General features: G+C 43.2%; 2 non-coding genes across 2 annotated transcripts; one reads left to right on the top strand and one right to left on the bottom strand.

Annotated features, from left to right (window-relative positions):
• Positions 1–14100: 14100 nt before the first annotated feature.
• trnaa-ugc (transfer RNA alanine (anticodon UGC)) lies at positions 14101–14172 on the bottom strand. Its single transcript has one exon. It is a non-coding gene; the product is annotated as a tRNA-Ala (tRNA).
• An 805-nt stretch (positions 14173–14977) lies between these two features.
• On the top strand, positions 14978–15049 carry trnae-cuc (transfer RNA glutamic acid (anticodon CUC)). The gene has a single exon. It is a non-coding gene; the product is annotated as a tRNA-Glu (tRNA).
• Positions 15050–21463: the final 6414 nt, after the last annotated feature.

Below are 21463 nucleotides of genomic sequence, written 5' to 3' on the forward strand. Positions count from 1 at the left end.
TCGGGGTCTGCGTCGACGGCGGAGGTACGAATACTACGCGACACAGAAGCATAAATCAGGCTGAAATTAGGCTTGAAAGTCGAAAAGGAAGTTAGCATGTCAGGGATGAGACACGCTTATCGTCCAACAGGTAGTTAGCATGTCAGGGATGAGACACGCTTATCGTCCAACAGGAAGTTAGCATGTCAGGGATGAGACACGCTTATCGTCCAACAGGAAGTTAGCATGTCAGGGATGAGACACGCTTATCGTCCAACAGGAAGTTAGCATGTCAGGGATGAGACACGCTTATCGTCCAACAGGAAGTTAGCATGTCAGGGATGAGACACCCTGATAGTCCAACAGGAAGTTAGCATGTCAGGAATGAGACACCCTGATAGTCCAACAGGAAGTTAGCATCTCCATGGTTCCCTTGACCAGAAGCCAGTGGGATCGTTCCATTCTGACATCTTGATTGACATTTGTCCTTCTCTTAGCTAAATAGCTGGCAATCATTTGAAGAAAAACCTTGATTTACTTTTTTGTATTTTGATCTTCAGCTCATTTGCATACTTTTGTTAAAATTCTCCCCTTTTTGTCTTTTTTTCTGCTGTTTTTGGCACAAAGTCCACCTGGTGCCTAAAGACCAGTTCAGCATGGACTACGTTGAACCTTCAGTCCGCTGCATCAGCACCCATGGACGGTTCCCCCCTGACAGGTGGATTCTGGTGAGGAACATTAGTGGGACAGCGCTCTTGTTAGAAGGGTTCTGATCCACCTTCCCTCCCCCTGTAGCTCCTCCTGTGTCCCCTCAGCGCTCTTGTTAGAACGGTTCTGATCCACCTTCCCTCCCCCTGTAGCTCCTCCTGTGTCCCCTCAGCGCTCTTGTTAGAAAGGTTCTGATCCACCTTCCCTCCCCCTGTAGCTCCTCCTGTGTCCCCTCAGCGCTCTTGTTAGAACGGTTCTGATCCAACTTCCCTCCCCCTGTAGCTCCTCCTGTGTCCCCTCAGTGCTCTTGTTAGAAGGGTTCTGATCCACCTTCCCTCCCCCTGTAGCTCCTCCTGTGTCCCCTCAGCGCTCTTGTTAGAAGGGTTCTGATCCACCTTCCCTCCCCCTGTAGCTCCTCCTGTGTCCCCTCAGCGCTCTTGTTAGAACGGTTCTGATCCACCTTCCCTCCCCCTGTAGCTCCTCCTGTGTCCCCTCAGCGCTCTCTTTAGAAGGGTTCTGATCCACCTTCCCTCCCCCTGTAGCTCCTCCTGTGTCCCCTCAGCGCTCTTGTTAGAACGGTTCTGATCCACCTTCCCTCCCCCTGTAGCTCCTCCTGTGTCCCCTCAGCGCTCTTGTTAGAACGGTTCTGATCCACCTTCCCTCCCCCTGTAGCTCCTCCTGTGTCCCCTCAGCACTCTTGTTAGAACGGTTCTGATCCACCTTCCCTCCCCCTGTAGCTCCTCCTGTGTCCCCTCAGCGCTCTTGTTAGAATGGTTCTGATCCACCTTCCCTGCCCCTGTAGCTCCTCCTGTGTCCCCTCAGCGCTCTTGTTAGAATGGTTCTGATCCACCTTCCCTCCCCCTGTAGCTCCTCCTGTGTCCCCTCAGCGCTCTTGTTAGAAGGGTTCTGATCCACCTTCCCTCCCCCTGTAGCTCCTCCTGTGTCCCCTCAGCGCTCTTGTTAGAACGGTTCTGATCCACCTTCCCTCCCCCTGTAGCTCCTCCTGTGTCCCCTCAGCGCTCTTGTTAGAACGGTTCTGATCCACCTTCCCTCCCCCTGTAGCTCCTCCTGTGTCCCCTCAGCGCTCTTGTTAGAAGGGTTCTGATCCACCTTCCCTCCCCCTGTAGCTCCTCCTGTGTCCCCTCAGCGCTCTTGTTAGAAGGGTTCTGATCCACCTTCCTTCCCCCTGTAGCTCCTCCTGTGTCCCCTCAGAGCTTTTGTTAGAACGGTTCTGATCCACCTTCCCTCCCCCTGTAGCTCCTCCTTTGTCCCCCCACGTTTCCAAACTCCCTCCCACTGGCTGGTGCTGAAGGAGGGCCAGAGCTCCTCCTACAGGAGCCCATCCTGGCCTCCCCCGCTGCAGCTCCTCCACTGACCTCCCACCAGAGAGATGAGCCCCCTGGTTCAGAGGTGACAGACCACCTCTGGGAGCAGACAACAGAGACCACATCAGGCTGGACTCCGTGCAGGTACGGAGGCTGACGGCTGCTGAGTGAGTGAGTTTACGACGCTCCCACCACTGCTGCTGGATTGATTTAACACATCTGGAATATTTAGATTCATTCTGGGTCAACATCTGCATCTGTTGAAGTCCTCAGTCTCCATGCAGTTGGTGTTGTTCCAGATAAAAGGTCTCAATAACAGCATCACTCCAGATGAAACCATTCCAAAGAAGGCTAAGTGGAGCTGGCATATCAGCCCCCAATGGAAGCCTGCTGCTGCTGCCAAGCTCTCCATGTCATCATGGAAAAGTTGATTGTTCAACTCAATGTTTTTCCCATTGGGAGGAGATTTGTTGTTCCACCATGAAGTCTTTTCTTGTGATGAGTTTGTGTGTTGTAGTAGCATGAAGATATCTTGTTATCATGATCAACTCATCTGGCCTGGTGGAAGAACGCTGCTGTGTTTGGATTCAGACGAGTCAAATCTGAACCAGGGACTTGTAGTTTTTTCCTCGGTCTCTGGACTCATAAAATGGAGACCGGCCCAGTTTGACACTTTTGAACTCCTTCATGATGTTCAAATCTCATGACTGAGATTCGTGATTGGAAACATCGGCGGTTCAGGAAAGAAAACATGTACCATTGAACATCGCTCTCATCCTTCTACTCAGAACGCTGCGGTGGACTCCACCGTGTCCAGGCTTTGGGCAGATACGTCTTCATCCTCCACCACCACCAGCCGCTCCACCCCACCCACCCTGTGCAGGTCTACGTTACCAGGGTCGGATCTGGCAGGGTGGAGGATCTTTGATTCATCTTAGCTTTCCTGATCCGGCTGTTTGAGAAACATTAAAATGGAGATGGTTGTTTGTGTCTTTCAGGCCACGCCAACGCCTCCTTCTGTCTCCACGCTTACGGCTGCCGAAACGTGCCGGTGTCTGAAAACCAGATCATTCTGGATGTGCCGGACCACCAGGTCCTCCTCACCTGCAGGTTCCTGCAGGCAGAGCACTGTGGTGGTAGGTTTCCTGCTCCTCTGCTGGACTGATACCCTCTCCCTTTCCCCACACGTATCTGCTGTTTCTACTCTGTGCCTCCTTCTCCTCTGTCAGGCCTGGACTTCTTCCTTCTGTCTCTCCAGGATTACGTCCTGGTGGTGCCAGAGAGCAGCTCCAGCTCCAGCTCCCTGAACCAAGAACCACTGGAGAAATCTGACCACTTCATCAGCAACTGTGGCCTCAACAGCTTTCATGTCAAGTCGGTGTCTCTCAGCCTGAGTTGGTCCATGTTCTGTATCCCTGAATGTTCTAGAGGAACTAAACTGGGCCTGACTGGGACGCTTCTGTCTGCTCAGATTTGGGTTGTGAATGCATTCATATGTCATTTACAAGCATTGGAACTAAAGACCTGAGCCTCAAGAATATTTAGTTCTTGATTTACTTTCTCTTGCAGGGTTTCATTTTGTGCTAATTTTCTTGTTAAGATCTTTGTTTTTTGTTGTCCTTCCATTTAGCACGTTTGGCTAAGAACCGTTTCCCCACTAAACTAATTTTCCTAAAATGTCTCGCTAACGTTTCCTTTTTCTCTGTCGTCCCTCCTGTCCTTCGTCTCCATTCTGTCTCAGCTCAGCTGTGTCTCTTGGGCTCTCTTCACCAACGGCGCCCTGCCTTGTGCCTGCCATGAGGTTGGAGCTGAGAGTGACACCTGCGAGTCATTTGGTGGTCGGTGCCGCTGCAGGCCCCACGTGATTGGCCGAGACTGCTCCATGTGGGCCGCGGGTTGCTGGGGATTCCCCACTGCAGACGTCAGTGTCAGATTGGATGAATGATGAGTAATAAGGGCTTTTAATGATGAGTGAGAGGACGGACCAAACCAACCTGTCCAACCATCAGAGGACAGTTTGTTGTTCTAGTTTCAACTCTTACTACATTACTGTAAGCATCACTGAGTTTTATTAGGAACGATCACTCCATTACTGTAGCATCATTTTGAGATCATTAGCAATTCTTCCCACATCACTGTCGCATTATTTTGAGGTTCGTAGCAACTTTTACTACATTACTGTTGCATTATTTTGAGGTTAGAAGCAACTGTTACTACATGACTGTTGCATTATTTTGAGTTTATTAGCACCTATCACTACATTACTGTTAGCATCATTTTGAGATCATTACCAATTCATCTGACATCACTGTCGCATTATTTTGAGGTTCGTAGCAACTCTTACGACATGACTGTCAGCATCACTTTGAGGTAATTCGAAACTTTCACTCCATTACTGTTAGCATCATTTTATGTTCATTAGCAATTCTTACTACATCACTGTCGCATCATTTTGAGTTCATTAGGAATTCTTCCGACATCACTGTCGCATTATTTTGAGGTTCGTAGCAACTCTTACTACATGACTGTCAGCATCACTTTGAGGTCATTCGAAACGTTCACTCCATCACTGTCGCATCATTTTGAGATCTTTAGCAATTCTTCTGAAATCACTGTCGCATAATTTTGAGGTTTGTAGCAACTCTTAGTACATGACTGTCAGCATCACTTTGAGGTTATTCGAAACGTTCACTCCATTACTTTTAGCATCATTTTGAGTTCATTAGCAATTCTTACTAAATCACTGTCGCATCATTTTAAGTTCATTAGCAATTCTTACGACATCACTGTAGCATTATTTTGAGGTCATTAGCAACTCTGACTACATTACTGTCAGCATCATTTTGAGGTCATTAGCAACTCTGACTACATTACTGTCAGCATCATTTTTAGGTTACTCGCAACTCTAACCACATGACTGTCAGCATCACTTTGAAGTTATTCGAAACTTTCACTACATTACTGTTAACATTATTTTGAGTTCATTAGCAATTCTTACTCCATCACTGTCGCATCATTTTTAGATCATTAGCAATTCTTCCGACATCACTGTCGCATTTTTTTGAGGTTCGTAGCAACTCTTAGTACATGACTGTCAGCATCACTTTGAGGTTATTCGAAACGTTCACTCCATTACTGTTAGCATCATTTTGAGTTCGTTAGCAATTCTTGCGAAATCACTGTAGCATTATTTTGAAGTTATTAGCAACTCTTACTACATTATTGTCAGCATCATTTTTAGGTTACTCGAAACTTTAACCACATGACTGTCAGCATCACTTTGAGGTTAATCGAAACTTTCACTACATTCCTGTTAGCATCATTTTGAGTTCATTAGCAATTCTTACTCCATCACTGTCGCATCATTTTGAGATCATTAGCAATTCTTACGACATCACTGTAGCATTATTTTGAGGTCATTAGCAACTCTGACTACATTACTGTCAGCATCATTTTGAAGTTATTCGAAACTTTCACTACATTACTGTTAACATTATTTTGAGTTCATTAGCAATTCTTACTCCATCACTGTCGCATCATTTTGAGATCATTAGCAATTCTTCCGACATCACTGTCGCATTTTTTTGAGGTTCGTAGCAACTCTTAGTACATGACTGTCAGCACCACTTTGAGGTTATTCGAAACGTTCACTCCATTACTGTTAGCATCATTTTGAGGTTCGTAGCAATTCTTACAACATGACTTTAAGCATCACTTTGAGGTTGTTCGAAACACTTACTACATTACTGTAAGCATCACTGAGTTTATTAGCAACTATCACTACATTACTGTTAGCATCATTTTGAGGTTAGAAGCAACTGTTACTACATGACTGTCAGCATCACTTTGAGGTTGTTCGAAACTCTTACTGCATTACTGTAAGCATCACTGAGTTAATTAGCAACTATCACTACATTACTGTAGATTCATTTTGAGTTCATTAGCAATTCTTACTAAATCACTGTCGCATCATTTTGAGTTCATTAGCAATTCTTCCGACATCACTGTCGCATTATTTTGAGGTTCGTAGCAATTCTTACTACATTACTGTTGCATTATTTAAAGGTTCGTAGCATCTCTTACTAAATTACTGTCAGCATCACTGTGAGTTTATTAGCATCTATCACTACATTACTGTTAGCATCATTTTGAGTTCATTAGCAATTCTTACGACATCACTGTAGCATTAAATTGAGGTTAGTAGCAACTCTGACTACATGACTGTCAGCCTCACTTTGAGGTTGTTCGAAACTCTTACTACATTACTGTAAGCATCCCTGAGTTTATTAGCAACTATCACTACATAACTGTTAGCATCATTTTGAGTTCATTAGCAATTCTTACGACATCACTGTCCCATCAGTTTGAGATCATTACCAATTCTTCTGACATCACTGTCGCATTATTTTGAGGTTCGAAGCAACTCTTACTACATGACTGTCAGCATCACTTTGAGGTTATTCGAAATTTTCACTACATTACTGTTAGCATCATTTTGAGTTCATTAGCAATTATTACAACATCACTGTCATATCAATTTAGATCATTACCAATTCTTCTGACATCACTGTAGCATTAAATTGAGGTTAGTAGCAACTCTTACTACATGACTGTCAGCATCACTTTGAGGTTATTCGAAACTCTTCCTAGATGAGTGTCAGTATCAGTTTGAGGTTATTCGAAACTTTCACTCCATTACTGTTAGCATCATTTTGAGTTCATTGATGAGTTCATTAACAATTCTTAAGACATCAGTGTCGCATTATTTTGAGTTCATTCGCAGCTCTTACTACATTACTGTCAGCCTCATTTTTAGGTTACTCGCATCTTTCACTACATTACTGTTAGCATCATTTTGAGTTCATTAGCAATTCTTACTACATCACTGTCCCATCATTTCAGATCATTAGCCATTCGTTCTACATCACTGTCACATTATTTTGAGGTTCATAGTAACTCTTACTACATCACTAGCATTATTTTAAGGTTATTACCAGACTTACTACATTCCTGTCAACATCATTTTGAGGTTATTAGTAGCTCTTACTAGATTACCGTCAACATCATTTTGAGTTCATTAGCAATTCTTACGACATCACTGTAGCATTATTTTGACGTTAGTCGCAACTCTTACTACATTACTGTCAGCATCACTTTGAGGTTGTTCAAAACACTTACTACATTACTGCAAGCATCATGTAGTTTATTTGCAACTATCACTACATTACTGTGAGCATCATTTTGAGTTTATTAGCAATTCTTCCGACATCACTGTAGCATTATTTTGAGGTCATTAGCAACTCTGACTACATTACTGTCAGCATCATTTTTAGGTTACTCGCAACTCTAACCACATGACTGTCAGCATCACTTTGAAGTTATTCGAAACTTTCACTACATTACTGTTAGCATTATTTTGAGTTCATTAGCAATTCTTACTCCATCACTGTCGCATCATTTTGAGATCATTAGCAATTCTTCCGACATCACTGTCGCATTTTTTTGAGGTTCGTAGCAACTCTTAGTACATGACTGTCAGCATCACTTTGAGGTTATTCGAAACGTTCACTCCATTACTGTTTGCATCATTTTGAGTTCATTAGCAATTCTTACTAAATCACTGTCGCATCATTTTAAGTTCATCAGCAATTCTTCCGACATCACTGTCGCAATATTTTTAGGTTCGTAGCAACTTTTACTACATTACTGTTGCATTATTTTGAGGTTCGTAGCAACTGTTACTACATGACTGTCAGCATCACTTTGAGGTTATTCGAAACTCTTACTACATTACTGTAAGCATCACTGAGTTGATTAGCAACTATCACTACATTACTGTGAGCATCATTTTGAGTTCATTAGGAATTCTTCCGACATCACTGTCGCAATATTTTGAGGTTCGTAGCGACTTTTACTACATTACTGTCGCATTATTTTGAGGTTCGTAGCAACTCTTAGTACATGACTGTCAGCATCACTTTGAGGTTATTCAAAGTTTCACTCCATTACTGTTAGCATCATTTTGAGTTCTTTAGCAATTCTTACTACATCACTGTCGCATCATTTTGAGATTATTAGCAATTCTTCCGACATCACTGTCGCAATATTTTGAGGTTCGTAGCAACTCTTACTACATTATTGTTGCATTATTTTAAGGTTCGTAGCAACTCTTACTACATTACTGACAACATCACTTTGACTTTATTAGCAACTATCACTACATAACTGTGAGCATCATTTTGAGATTATTAGCAATTCTTCCGACATCACTGTCGCAATATTTTGAGGTTCGTATCAACTTTTACTACATTACTGTCGCATTATTTTGAGGTTCGTAGCAACTCTTAGTATATGACTTTCAGCATCACTTTGAGGTTATTCGAAACGTTCACTCCATTACTGTTAGCATCATTTTGAGATCATTACAAATTCTTCTGAAATCACTGTCGCAATATTTTGAGGTTCGTAGCAACTTTTACTACATCACTGTCGCATTATTTTGAGGTTCGTAGCAATTCTGACTACATTTTTGTTGCATTATTTAAAGGTTCGTAGCAACTCTTACTACATTACTCTCAGCATCACTTTGAGGTTATTCGAAACTTTCACTTCGTTACTGTTAGCATCACTGATTTTATTAGCAACTATCACTACATTATTGTTAGCATCATCTTGAGTTCATTAGCAATTCTTACGACATCACTGTCCCATCAGTTTGAGATCATTACCAATTCTTCTGACATCACTGTCGCATTATTTTGAGGTTCGAAGCAACTCTTACTTCTTTACTGCTGCATTTTTTAAGGTTCATAGCAACCCTTACTACATGACTGTCAGAATCACTTTGAGGTTGTTCGAAACACTACATCACTGTCGCATCATTTTGAGATCATTAGCAATTCTTCTGACATCACTGTCACATTATTTTGAGGTTCATAGCAACTCTTACTTCATTATTGTTGCATTATTTAAAGGTTCGTAGCAACTCTTACTACATTACTGTCAGCATCACTTTGAGTTCATTAGCAACTATCACGACATTACTGTTATCATCATTTTGAGTTTATTAGCAATTCTTACGACATCACTGTAGCATTAAATTGAGTTCATTTGCAACTCTTACTACATGACTGTCAGCATCACTTTGAAGTTGTTCGAAACACTTACTACATGACTGTCAGCATCACTTTGAGGTTGTTCGAAACTCTTACTACATTACTGTAAGCATCACTGAGTTCATTAGCAACTATCACTACATTATTGTTAGCATCATCTTGAGTTCATTAGCAATTCTTAAGACATCACCTTCCCATCAGTTTGAGATCATTACCAATTCTTCTGACATCACTGTCGCATTATTTTGAGGTTCGTAGCAACTCTTACTACATGACTGTCAGCATCACTTTGAGGTTATTCGAAACACTTACTACATTACTGTAAGCATCACTGAGTTGATTAGCAACTATCACTACATTACTGTTAGCATCATTTTAAGTTCATTAGCAATTTTTCCGACATCACTGTCGCAATATTTTGAGGTACGTAGCAACTTTTACGACATTACTGTCGCATTATGATGAGGTTCATAGCAACTCTTACTACATGACTGTCAGCATCACTTTGAGGTTATTCGAAACTTTCACTCCATTACTGTTAGCATCATCTTGAGTTCATTAGCAATTCTTCTGACATCACTGTCGCAATATTTTGAGGTTCGTAGCAACTTTTACTACATTACTGTCGCATTATTTTGAGGTTCGTAGCAACTTTTTTTACATGACTGTCAGCATCACTTTGAGGTTATTCGAAACGTTCACTCCATTACTGTTAGCGTCATTTTGAGTTCATTCGCAATTCTTTCTAAATCACTGTCGCATCTTTTTGAGATCTTTAGCAATTCTACTGACATCACTGTCGCATTATTTTGAGGTTCGTAGCAACTTTTACTACATTACTGTTGCATTATTTAAAGGTTCGTAGCAACTCTGACTACATTACTGTCAGCATCACTTTGAGTTTATTAGCAACTATCACTACATTACTGTTAGCATCATTTTGAGTTTTTGAGCAATTCTCACGACATCACTGTAGCATTAAATTGAGTTCATTAGCAACTCTTCCTAAATGACTGTCAGCATCACTTTGAGGTTGTTCGAAACTCTTTCTACATTACTGTAAGCATCACTGAGTTTCTTAGCAACTATCACTACATTACTGTTAGCATCATCTTGAGTTCATTAGCAGTTCTTCCGACATCACTTTCGCAATATTTTGAGGTTCGTAGCAACTTTTACTACATTACTGTCGCATTATTTTGAGGTTCGTAGCAACATTTACTACATGACTGTCAGCATCACTTTGAGGTTATTCGAAAGTTTCACTCCATTACTGTTCGCATCATCTTGAGTTCATGAGCAATTCTTTCGACATCACTGTCGCAATATTTTGAGGTTCATAGCAACTCTTACTACATTATTGTTGCATTATTTTAAGGTTCGTAGAAACTCTTACTACATTACTGTCAGCATCACTTTGAGTTTATTAGCAACTGTCACTACATTACTGTTAGCATCATTTTGAGTTGTTGAGCAATTCTCACGACATCACTGTAGCATTGAATTGAGTTCATTAGCAACTCTTACTAAATGACTGTCAGCATCACTTTGAGGTTGTTCGAAACTCTTACTACATTACTGTAAGCATCACTGAGTTTCTTAGCAACTATCACTACATTACTGTTAGCATCATCTTGAGTTCATTAGCAATTCTTCCGACATCACTTTCGCAATATTTTGAGGTTCGTAGCAACTTTTACTACATTACTGTCGCATTATTTTGAGGTTCGTAGCAACACTTACTACATGACTGTCAGCATAACTTTGAGGTTATTCGAAACGTTCACTCCATTACTTTTAGCATCATCTTGAGTTCATGAGCAATTCTTCCGACATCACTGTCGCATTATTTTGAGGTTCGTAGCAACTCTTAGTACATGACTGTCAGCATCACTTTGAGGTTATTCGAAACGTTCACTCCATTACTGTTAGTATCATTTTGAGTTCATTAGCAATTCTTACTAAATCACTGTCGCAATATTTTGAGGTTCGTAGCAACTTTTACTACATTACTGTCGCATTATTTTGAGGTTTCGTAGCAACTCTTACTACATTACTGTAAGCATCACTGAGTTGATTAGCAACTATCACTACATTACTGTTAGCATCATTTTAAGTTCATTAGCAATTCTTCCGACATCACTGTCGCAATATTTTAAGGATCGTAGCGACTTTTACTACATTACTGTCGCATTATATTGTGGTTCGTAGCAACTATCACTACATTACTGTTAGCATCATTTTGAGTTCAGGAGCAATTCTTCCAACATCACTGTCGCAATATTTTGAGGTTCGTAGCAACTTTTACTACATTACTGTCGCATGATATCAAGGTTCGTAGCAACTCTTACTACATGACTGTCAGCATCACTTTGAGGTTATTTGAAAGTTTCACTCCATTACTGTTAGCATCATTTTGAGTTCATTAGCAATTCTTACTACATCACTGTCGCATCATTTTGAGATCATTAGCAATTCTTCCGACATCACTGTCGCAATATTTTGAGGTTCGTAGCAACTCTTACTAAATGCATGTTAGCATCACTTTGAGGTTATTCGAAACACTTTCTACATTACTGTAAGCATCACTGAGTTTCTTAGCAACTATCACTACATTACTGTTAGCATCATCTTGAGTTCATTAGCAGTTCTTCCGACATCACTTTCGCAATATTTTGAGGTTCGTAGCAACTTTTACTACATTACTGTCGCATTATTTTGAGGTTCGTAGCAACATTTACTACATGATTGTCAGCATCACTTTGAGGTTATTCGAATGTTTCACTCCATTACTGTTCGCATCATCTTGAGTTCATGAGCAATTCTTTCGACATCACTGTCGCAATATTTTGAGGTTCATAGCAACTCTTACTACATTATTGTTGCATTATTTTAAGGTTCGTAGAAACTCTTACTACATTACTGTCAGCATCACTTTGAGTTTATTAGCAACTGTCACTACATTACTGTTAGCATCATTTTGAGTTGTTGAGCAATTCTCACGACATCACTGTAGCATTGAATTGAGTTCATTAGCAACTCTTACTAAATGACTGTCAGCATCACTTTGAGGTTGTTCGAAACTCTTACTACATTACTGTAAGCATCACTGAGTTTCTTAGCAACTATCACTACATTACTGTTAGCATCATCTTGAGTTCATTAGCAATTCTTCCGACATCACTTTCGCAATATTTTGAGGTTCGTAGCAACTTTTACTACATTACTGTCGCATTATTTTGAGGTTCGTAGCAACACTTACTACATGACTGTCAGCATAACTTTGAGGTTATTCGAAACGTTCACTCCATTACTTTTAGCATCATCTTGAGTTCATGAGCAATTCTTCCGACATCACTGTCGCATTATTTTGAGGTTCGTAGCAACTCTTAGTACATGACTGTCAGCATCACTTTGAGGTTATTCGAAACGTTCACTCCATTACTGTTAGTATCATTTTGAGTTCATTAGCAATTCTTACTAAATCACTGTCGCAATATTTTGAGGTTCGTAGCAACTTTTACTACATTACTGTCGCATTATTTTGAGGTTTCGTAGCAACTCTTACTACATTACTGTAAGCATCACTGAGTTGATTAGCAACTATCACTACATTACTGTTAGCATCATTTTAAGTTCATTAGCAATTCTTCCGACATCACTGTCGCAATATTTTAAGGATCGTAGCGACTTTTACTACATTACTGTCGCATTATATTGAGGTTCGTAGCAACTATCACTACATTACTGTTAGCATCATTTTGAGTTCAGGAGCAATTCTTCCAACATCACTGTCGCAATATTTTGAGGTTCGTAGCAACTTTTACTACATTACTGTCGCATGATATCAAGGTTCGTAGCAACTCTTACTACATGACTGTCAGCATCACTTTGAGGTTATTTGAAAGTTTCACTCCATTACTGTTAGCATCATTTTGAGTTCATTAGCAATTCTTACTACATCACTGTCGCATCATTTTGAGATCATTAGCAATTCTTCCGACATCACTGTCGCAATATTTTGAGGTTCGTAGCAACTCTTACTAAATGCATGTTAGCATCACTTTGAGGTTATTCGAAACACTTACTACATTACTGTAAGCATCACTGAGTTGATTCGCAACTATCACTACATTACTGTTAGCATCATTTTGAGTTCATTAGCAACTCTTACAATTTATAGTTTTAAAGGTTCGTTCCACCAAAATACTTTCTAATTTATAGTTTTAAAGGTTCGTTCCACCAAATACTTTATAATTTATAGTTTTAAAGGTTCATTCCAACAAAATACTTTCTAATTTATAGTTTTAAAGGTTCGTTCCACCAAAATACTGCTTTCTGTCCAACTTCTCAGTTTTAAAGGTTCCTTCAGTTGAGGGCTCCTGGTTCTGTGTGAGGGGTTGAGGGTCGATATGGGATGATGAGGAAGATTTCATGTCACGATGGTCCTGCTAAAGTAACTGAGAGTCATGACATCAAACAATGTCATCAAATTACGCTTGAACTCTTAAAATGGCAATAAAATCTACTGGAATCATTTTAGCACAAACACTTTTATTGTGATTTTGTGAGCATCATTTTTCAAACATTATAACATAAACTTTAAAAAGGGTCCATTCACTAACACTCTTACTTGAAGGTAGTCACTGATATCAGTAAATAGCTGATAAAGATTTGTGTTCATGTTTTAATTCTCTACTCTGACCTGTGCTGAGACACTGGACCAGAGAGGAAGACCTGCTCAGCCTCCTGCATGGACCAATTCTGCAGCTCAGTGATGACGACGAGGGATTCAGCATTGAGTTCATTTTAAACTTTTTGGAGGAAACAAATGAAGGCTCACAGTCACACTGACGCAGCTACAAATACTTTGATATGCAACAGACTGGTTTCTCTTCTGGTAGTTTGTTATCAACTGTTGTCACATTTATGGATCAATTTAGCTGATAAGATGAAGGCTCCAAAGGACCAGCTGGAGATGCCAGGGATTGAACCCAGGGCCTCATACATGCAAAGCATGCGCTCTACCACTGAGCTACATCCCCTCTGTCAGAGTCACTGTTTAACTGATGCAGCAACACAAACACAGACACAACATTTTTTAAATTATTATTCTTCATTTTAGGGAAAAAAGGAAGTCAGCCTGTGATCTCAAAGGCTCTGTGATCTAGGTAGTTTCACTGTGATGTCAGCCCACACAGCCTTAGACCACAGAGGCAAGTCAGGCTCCAGGAAGCTGAGGCTGCTCCGTTCTCAGTCCAGTCCAGAGTGAAGGTTTCCCTCTCTGAAGCTTTACAATCCAGCCCAGATCCTCTCTGACTAGCAGGAGTCTTTGACCAGGAAATGAGAATTATATTGAACGTCTGCTCATCCTCAGAATGAAGTAAAAGTATTTGTGTTCCTAAAATAATCTCCAGATGCTAAGATCAATTATTAATATTGATTGACAGCTCTAAACTGAGCCATCATCACAATACAGTTGCAAACTGAGGACTGGAATATTTAGAAATCCACAGTTGCTCATAACAACTGGTAGTACAAGTACACAGTAGAGACGACTGCAGGAAGTAGCAGTTGTGAGCCTTGAAGAAAATGCAGTAAAGACAGGAAGCCCCCATCACATTGTCAGTGTTTCAGTGACTGGCATTGAGAAGCGACTGAGACAAAGTCAGTTATGAATGGAGGGCTGAGTTGGAGCAGAGGGGGACAGGATCCTTGGGGTGGACTGTCTTTAGGGGGCTGAGGTGTCTGGTGGTCTTGGTGGACCCTCTGCATCTCAAGCTGAGACAACAGAGTCCTGTGTTCTTGAGTCATTGTCTATAGTCTCTGTTGTTGGAGAGGTCAATGTGGTCCCTGATGGTCTAGTGGCTAGGATTCGGCGCTCTCACCGCCGCGGCCCGGGTTCGATTCCCGGTCAGGGAATGAGTTATTCAGAGGTTGAGGGAGAGGTGATCAGGTGGTCCACATGATGGTGGAGGTGATGAACTGTGAATCCATCATGGCTCCACTCTCACCCCCATTGTAGAGTTCTTGGTTCACTCTGCCATGGCCCCATGTTGAAGGGTGACTGTCTCATTCAGGTTCAACCCTTTGTTAGACTCTATTAAGTCACTGACTCCCAAACTCTGTAATCCTCCTTAGTAGCTTTGGATCCTTGCAGCACAGAAAGTCTGTTCACTGATGTAGGAATTGAAAAACTTAGAGCTCCGGTCTTTCGTTCCTTCCTACACTGAGCAGAACAAACAGAGAACAGAGAGCAGTTCCTCCTACAGTTCTCAGAAAGTCTGAGGGCACCAAAGAAAGGAGGGAAATGCAATCAATGTTGAATTATTTTACATTTCTTATATTTGATCAAAGATAGAACTTAATAAGCGTCCATCAACCTGCAGGACAAACTCCTTCACTGTGTGGGAGGTTCAGAGTCCCTGGTTTGATTGCAGCTTTGACCTGAGCAGGTGTTCATCCTCATCTCAGTAACAGGGGACACTTTATCACAGCAGTGGACAAACATCAGCATTCATCACCCAGCAGCTCCTCTGATCAACAGAACAAGCTGAAGTAATCTGGAGAATGAGGGCATGGATCCCTCTACCTCTCACATGCTAAGCTAGCACTCTACCATTGGAGCTAAGTCCCCTTTTGAGCTTCCATTTGAGTTTTCTGTTCCCATCTCTATGGTAACGGTCAGTTTTGACCCACATCTTCAATCAGCTGTAAAATTCACTAAAAACAATTTTCTATCCTCCAAGTTGTTTCCATCTCTTGGTTTCCTTGTTAGGCTTCCTTATCCATGGAAATATTGATTTGAATATTTTGTTGTGGGCCTCTGGACCTTTTTTTAGTCAGTAAACCCTCGATTTCAATTAAAAAAATGATAAAATGAACCTTTGGGTTTGGCATAAAAGTCTTTTTTTCAGCAACAGAACTTTAATATAAACACTAAATGAAAAGCAGAACAGGCCAGAACACAAACTCTGCTCTGCCGTCCTTCCTGGTTACTGGGCATGGACTGCTGGAAGGGGCATTTTCCTCAGAAAGGGACAAGACGTTCATCCACTCTCACCTCTGGCCCTGGGTTGAATGTTGGTGCAAGGAGCTGCACCCATCTTTCCCAGACATCCCCAATGGGGGCAAGCTTGTCAGTTCTTGCTCCGGTGTCTCTGTCGTCAAATCTGAGGACTCTTGATGTTCGTTGAAAGTTCTGAAGTGGCCTTGTGGCCCGGAAAATATTTCTGCCTGTCAATGCGTCCCAGAGACGATCAGTGGCCTCACTGCAGGATCTGAACACTCCAGGAAGAAGAAGAACACCAATAGAAGCATCCAGGTGTCCCTCATCAATGTCTTTCCATCCTTTGCATCCTGTGCTTTTATCTCTCTGTTCATGTTTCCTGCTGTGTGTGTGTGTGTGTGTGTGTGTGTGTCCCAGCTGCAGCAGTCAGTTCAGGTTCCTTCAGTGTGACTGAGGGAGGTTTCTGTCCGATGGTTTCTCCCAGTGTGAACACAGCCTGACTGCTGATGCTGTGCCGACTCTGACAGTGGTTCAGTTTTTCTCAGTGGCTTTGTTGCTGCTCTCAGATCAGAATGAAAGTTCTCTCAACTCTGAGTTCAGCCTCCACAACATGGAGTCACTTGTTTCTCCTTCCTTTGATCAAATAGCGAACGCTTTTGGACGAGGAGGGAGGAAACCACGGCGTTTCACTGCTTTACATTTAGAACCTCACGCCAAGCCGGAGAAGCAGGTCCTGAATCAGTCACGTGGTCACTGCCGGCTGGAGAGGCTTCGGACGTCACCACATACGTCATCAATACGCGCTTCACAAAACGAGAAGAAGACGCGGGAGGTTTTCAAACAACAAGGAAAGAAGGAGAAGTCCGTGAACCCCCGGCCTCGGTCTTTGTCTCTTGAAGGCTGAGTGGCGCCGGTAGAACCTCAACATGTGCGCCGCGCAGCTGCTGCGGGTGTCGGTCCAGGAGCGGATCCTCGCCGCCGCTGAAGACTTCCTGCTGCAGCTGGGAGAAGGAGACTCAGCGGCTGGAGTCCCGGTGCTGAGAGCGCTGCTCACCGAGCGGCTGGCGGCGGCCGCGGAGCAGATCGTGGCTCTGCTGGAGGAAACCGTGGCGGAGTACGAGCGGGAGAACCGCCGGCAGAGGTTGCTGCTCGATGCTGTGCTGAAGCCCCGAGTCAGGCTGGACAGAGCAGGTGAGTCCCCGCAGGGACCTGCTGCATTGTTCCCAACATAAAGGGAGGTTTTAGTAGCTCAGGAAACAAAGTCCAGGAATTCTAGCTGGAGCTTCATCAGACCAAGTGGTCCAGACCAGCTGGAAAAACCCCTGAGACAAAGTCAAAGAGCAGGCAGCACAATGTTGGTGGGACTCAGTCAGCACACACACACGTGTCAGCAGTCTCTCTGTCTCCTGCAGCAAGTCACATGATATGCAAATGAGTCCCGTCAGAATTCACTAAAGTTACAGCAGCTTTAGGGGACAAACTACAAAGGTAGAACTCCTGCAGACACCAGTGAAGCTCTGTTGATCATTTTAATGCAGTTTCAGTCCAGATCCAGAGACCAGATCCAACTTTGCTCAGCTCCAACCCAGACAGTCACTGTCAGGATTGTTGTGTCAGAAAGAGGTGGAGGAGAGGAATCAGTGATGGAGACTCAGGGATCGATGGAGAACCTCTTGATTCACAGCAGCCCTGCTAACAACACAGTCAGAGATGTCTTCCAACGAGACAGAACACAGCTTTATACTGAAGACAGGCTGTGTGTGTGCGTGTGTGTGTGTGTGTGTGTGTGTGTGTGTGTGTGTGTGTGTGTGTGTGTGTGTGTGTGTGTGTGTGTGTGTTTGGCTTGATGATCTACCAGGAAGGGATGGTCATTCCCAGATTGTTCTTATCTTGGATCTTGGCTGACTGTACGTGGGTGTGCAGGGACCTGCTGGGCCCCTAATTCAGTCCAGGAAGTTCAACTACTGAGGCCCTCAGCCGCGCGCCAGCGAGAGCATTTTAGGAGACTTGAGGTGTGAGTCACTGTCAATGGTCAATGTTAAGAACACTCCCATTGACAGGCATCAGAAGCATGTTACCACTGAACTGAACCAAGACAAGACCAAGCTGAGGGGACATTCACACTGTGTTGCTAACTCCTGCTAACTGAGTCGTGTGTGACAGGCTGGCCCAGCATGCTGTGCATGTTGGTGTCCTTGTGTCGTTCTTCTGTAGGCTGCTACGGTGCTACCTTGTTAAAAGATGATCCTGTACACTGGAAATTATATCAGCCCATTAAAAACAACCTTTTTTTCTCCACTGCCCGGTTGGCCTGGGCTGGACCGGCCATTAGGGAATCATTCCACTTCTCCCAGTGGCCAGCACCTCCCTGGCTGTGAGTGTAGGTGGGCTGACATGTTTAGCATCGGTACAGGTTCCCTCTGGTTCTAGTGACTGAACTCTCATTCTCCTACAGGGTCTCATTCTAGAAATGAACATTCTGACTAGCAGATGTGATCATGAATGGACAAAACCATTCAGCAGAGGGGACCTTTGACCTTTGACCTGGGTGACACAACGTTGATCCAAGCATCTGAAGCCAGCGTTTCTATTCCCAGTTTGCTGACTGGTCCTCAGTAGCAGGACGTCTCTTTTCATTGAGTTGAGTTCTGTTTCTGTCTGTTGCTCCGCTGTTTCAGAGTCAAATGAAGAGATTTCTGATGTTGCTGTTTGTGTCCTGCAGATGTGGAGCAGCTGCTGGTGATTAAAGAAGAGGTTCCCCCTGAGCTGCAGGACCCAGAGCCCCCCCACATTAAAGAGGAGAGGGAGGAGCTCTGGACCAATGAGGAGGGAGGGCAGCTTCAAGGACAGGAGGAGGCTGATATCACCACGTTCCCCTTCACTCTGTTCCCTGTGAAGAGTGAAGGGGACGAAGAGAAACCTCAGTTCCCACAGCTTCATCAGAGTCTAACTGAGGAGAACTTGAAAGAAGAGTCTCTGAGCAGCAGCCCAATTCATCCTCTGAAAACAGAAGCTGATGGAGAAGAGTGTGGAGGACCAGAACCAGAACCAGCCAGCAAGGTAGATCCAGATCCACTTGTACAACCCCAGACTGACGACCAGATGTCAGACTCTTCTGAAGCTGAGACTGAAGTCAGTAAGGATGATTGGGTCAGACCTGATAACACGGCCACCTCTAAGCACAAGGAACCCTTTGGCTCAAGGAGGAATTTGCTTCAGAATTTGAGCCCAGGACAGGAAGTGACTCATTGCAGTTCAAAAGAACAAAAACTAAAGACTGAAAGAGAATCAGAGATCATCAGGAACGTGACCTTTGGTCCTTCTGAATCTCAGACAGAATTCAGTGAGGATGAGCGTCCCTTTAGGTGCTCAACATGCAGTAAAGGTTTTAGAAACAGAAGGAGTTTGGATAAACACATGAGAACACACACTGGGGAGAAACCGTTCCCATGCTCAGTTTGTGGAGGAAGGTTTTCAGAAAAGGGATATCTGAAAAGACATATGAGAACACACACAGGGGAGAAACCATTCTCCTGCTCAGTTTGTGGCACAAGATTTTCAGAAAAGGGGCATCTGAAAAGACACATGAGAACGCACACTGGGGAGAAACCATTCCCATGCTCAGTTTGTGGCACAAGATTCTCAGTTAAGGAACATCTAGAATCACACATGAGAATGCACACAGGGGATAAACCATATCCCTGCTCAGTTTGTGGCACAAGATTTTCAGAAAGGGGGCATCTGAAAAGACACATGAGAACACACACTGGGGAGAAACCATATCCCTGTTCAGTTTGTTGCAAAAGATTCTCAGTTAAGGGAGATCTGAAAACACACATGAGAACACACACTGGGGAGAAACCATTTCCCTGCTCAGTTTGTGGCAGAAGGTTTTCAGAAAAGGGATATCTGAATAGACACATGAGAACACACACTGGGGAGAAACCATTCCCCTGCTCCGTTTGTGGCACAAGATTTTCAGAAAAGTGGCATCTGTAAAGACACATGAGAACTCACACTGGGGAGAAACCATATCCCTGCTCACTTTGTGGCAAAAGATTCTCAGTTCAGGGAGATCTGAAAACACACGAGAACTCATACTGGGGAGAAACCATTCCCCTGCTCAGTTTGTGGTAAAAGATTCTCAGAAAAGGGACATCTGAAAAGACACATGAGAACGCACACTGGGAAGAAACCAACTTTGCAAGACGTGGCTTTGAAGCGTGACAAGAGTGGGAGACGCAGGTTGACGGCCAAAAAATAAATTTATTTCATGAAAAAAACACTACGATGAACCAAAATTGAACTCAGACAACAATGTGATGTGAACATCAGTCCAGTTGGTGGTGTGGGTTCATGTGTGCATGTGTGTAAGGGAGGTGGAAAGAAGAGATGTGTCTGCTGAAAGTCGAAGTCACAATGGATGAGGAGGAAGAGAGGCTCCCGGCCAGCAAGGCGGGTTCTGTATGTAGAGAGCACCGGGCCCAGGAGCTTCAACTAGGAGGAACGAACGGCCCCCACCCTCCAGATACCTGCTGCAACACAAGGAACAGCATGAAAGGCACCAGCCACGGGACCTTTATACCCCCCCCCCACACACACACACACACACACACACACACACACACACACACCGTCAAGAAAGAGGTCCGGAAGCAAGTCACGGCACCTGAAAGTACCTGAAATGCATTTTTTTTAAAAGCCAAAATGATAATGAACCAAACCCCCTCAAACCATGTACATCACCCATTGTTCTGTACAGATGAGGTAAACCTATCAGGAGGTGAACCAGTGGCTGCTCCGGTGGTCCAGCATCTCTTGTCCCAAGATACCGCATTGACCGGTGCACCCAGAAAGCAATGATGTAGGAGGCTAGGAAAAGACAAGAGGAGAACCAGAGAGAGGAAAACAGTTAACTATCAATTTCCACACTGAAGGAACTCTGGACAACGCGTCCACCACCACTTTGTTGGTCCCCTTCACACAGGAACTATCCAGTGTGACTGCAGGAACAGAGACAAAGAGAGGAGAAAACACAGCAGGAAAGAGACAGGATGAAGCTGAAATCATGGACCCACCATTGGACAGGAGGGTGTGAGGGCTGATCTGATTTCTCTGAGGTCACCATCAAAGATCCACTTGGTACCAAGTACTGATCTTTATATTGATGTATTGATCCTGATCAAACACTGAATTGTCTTTGAGATGTGTGAAAATAAATGAGTGGGCGGAGTCTCTGATATCAGTGATGTCATCCAGCTGATGGAGACATATGGGATATCAGCTGGAGCCTCCAGTGAAGTACCTTTAGTAGTAGTACACATGCA

This window comes from Aulostomus chinensis, chromosome 1 (genome assembly GCF_037954235.1).
Source record: "Aulostomus chinensis isolate RoL2024-O1b breed Wild chromosome 1, RoL_Achi_v1.0, whole genome shotgun sequence".
Lineage (NCBI taxonomy): Eukaryota > Metazoa > Chordata > Actinopteri > Syngnathiformes > Aulostomidae > Aulostomus > Aulostomus chinensis.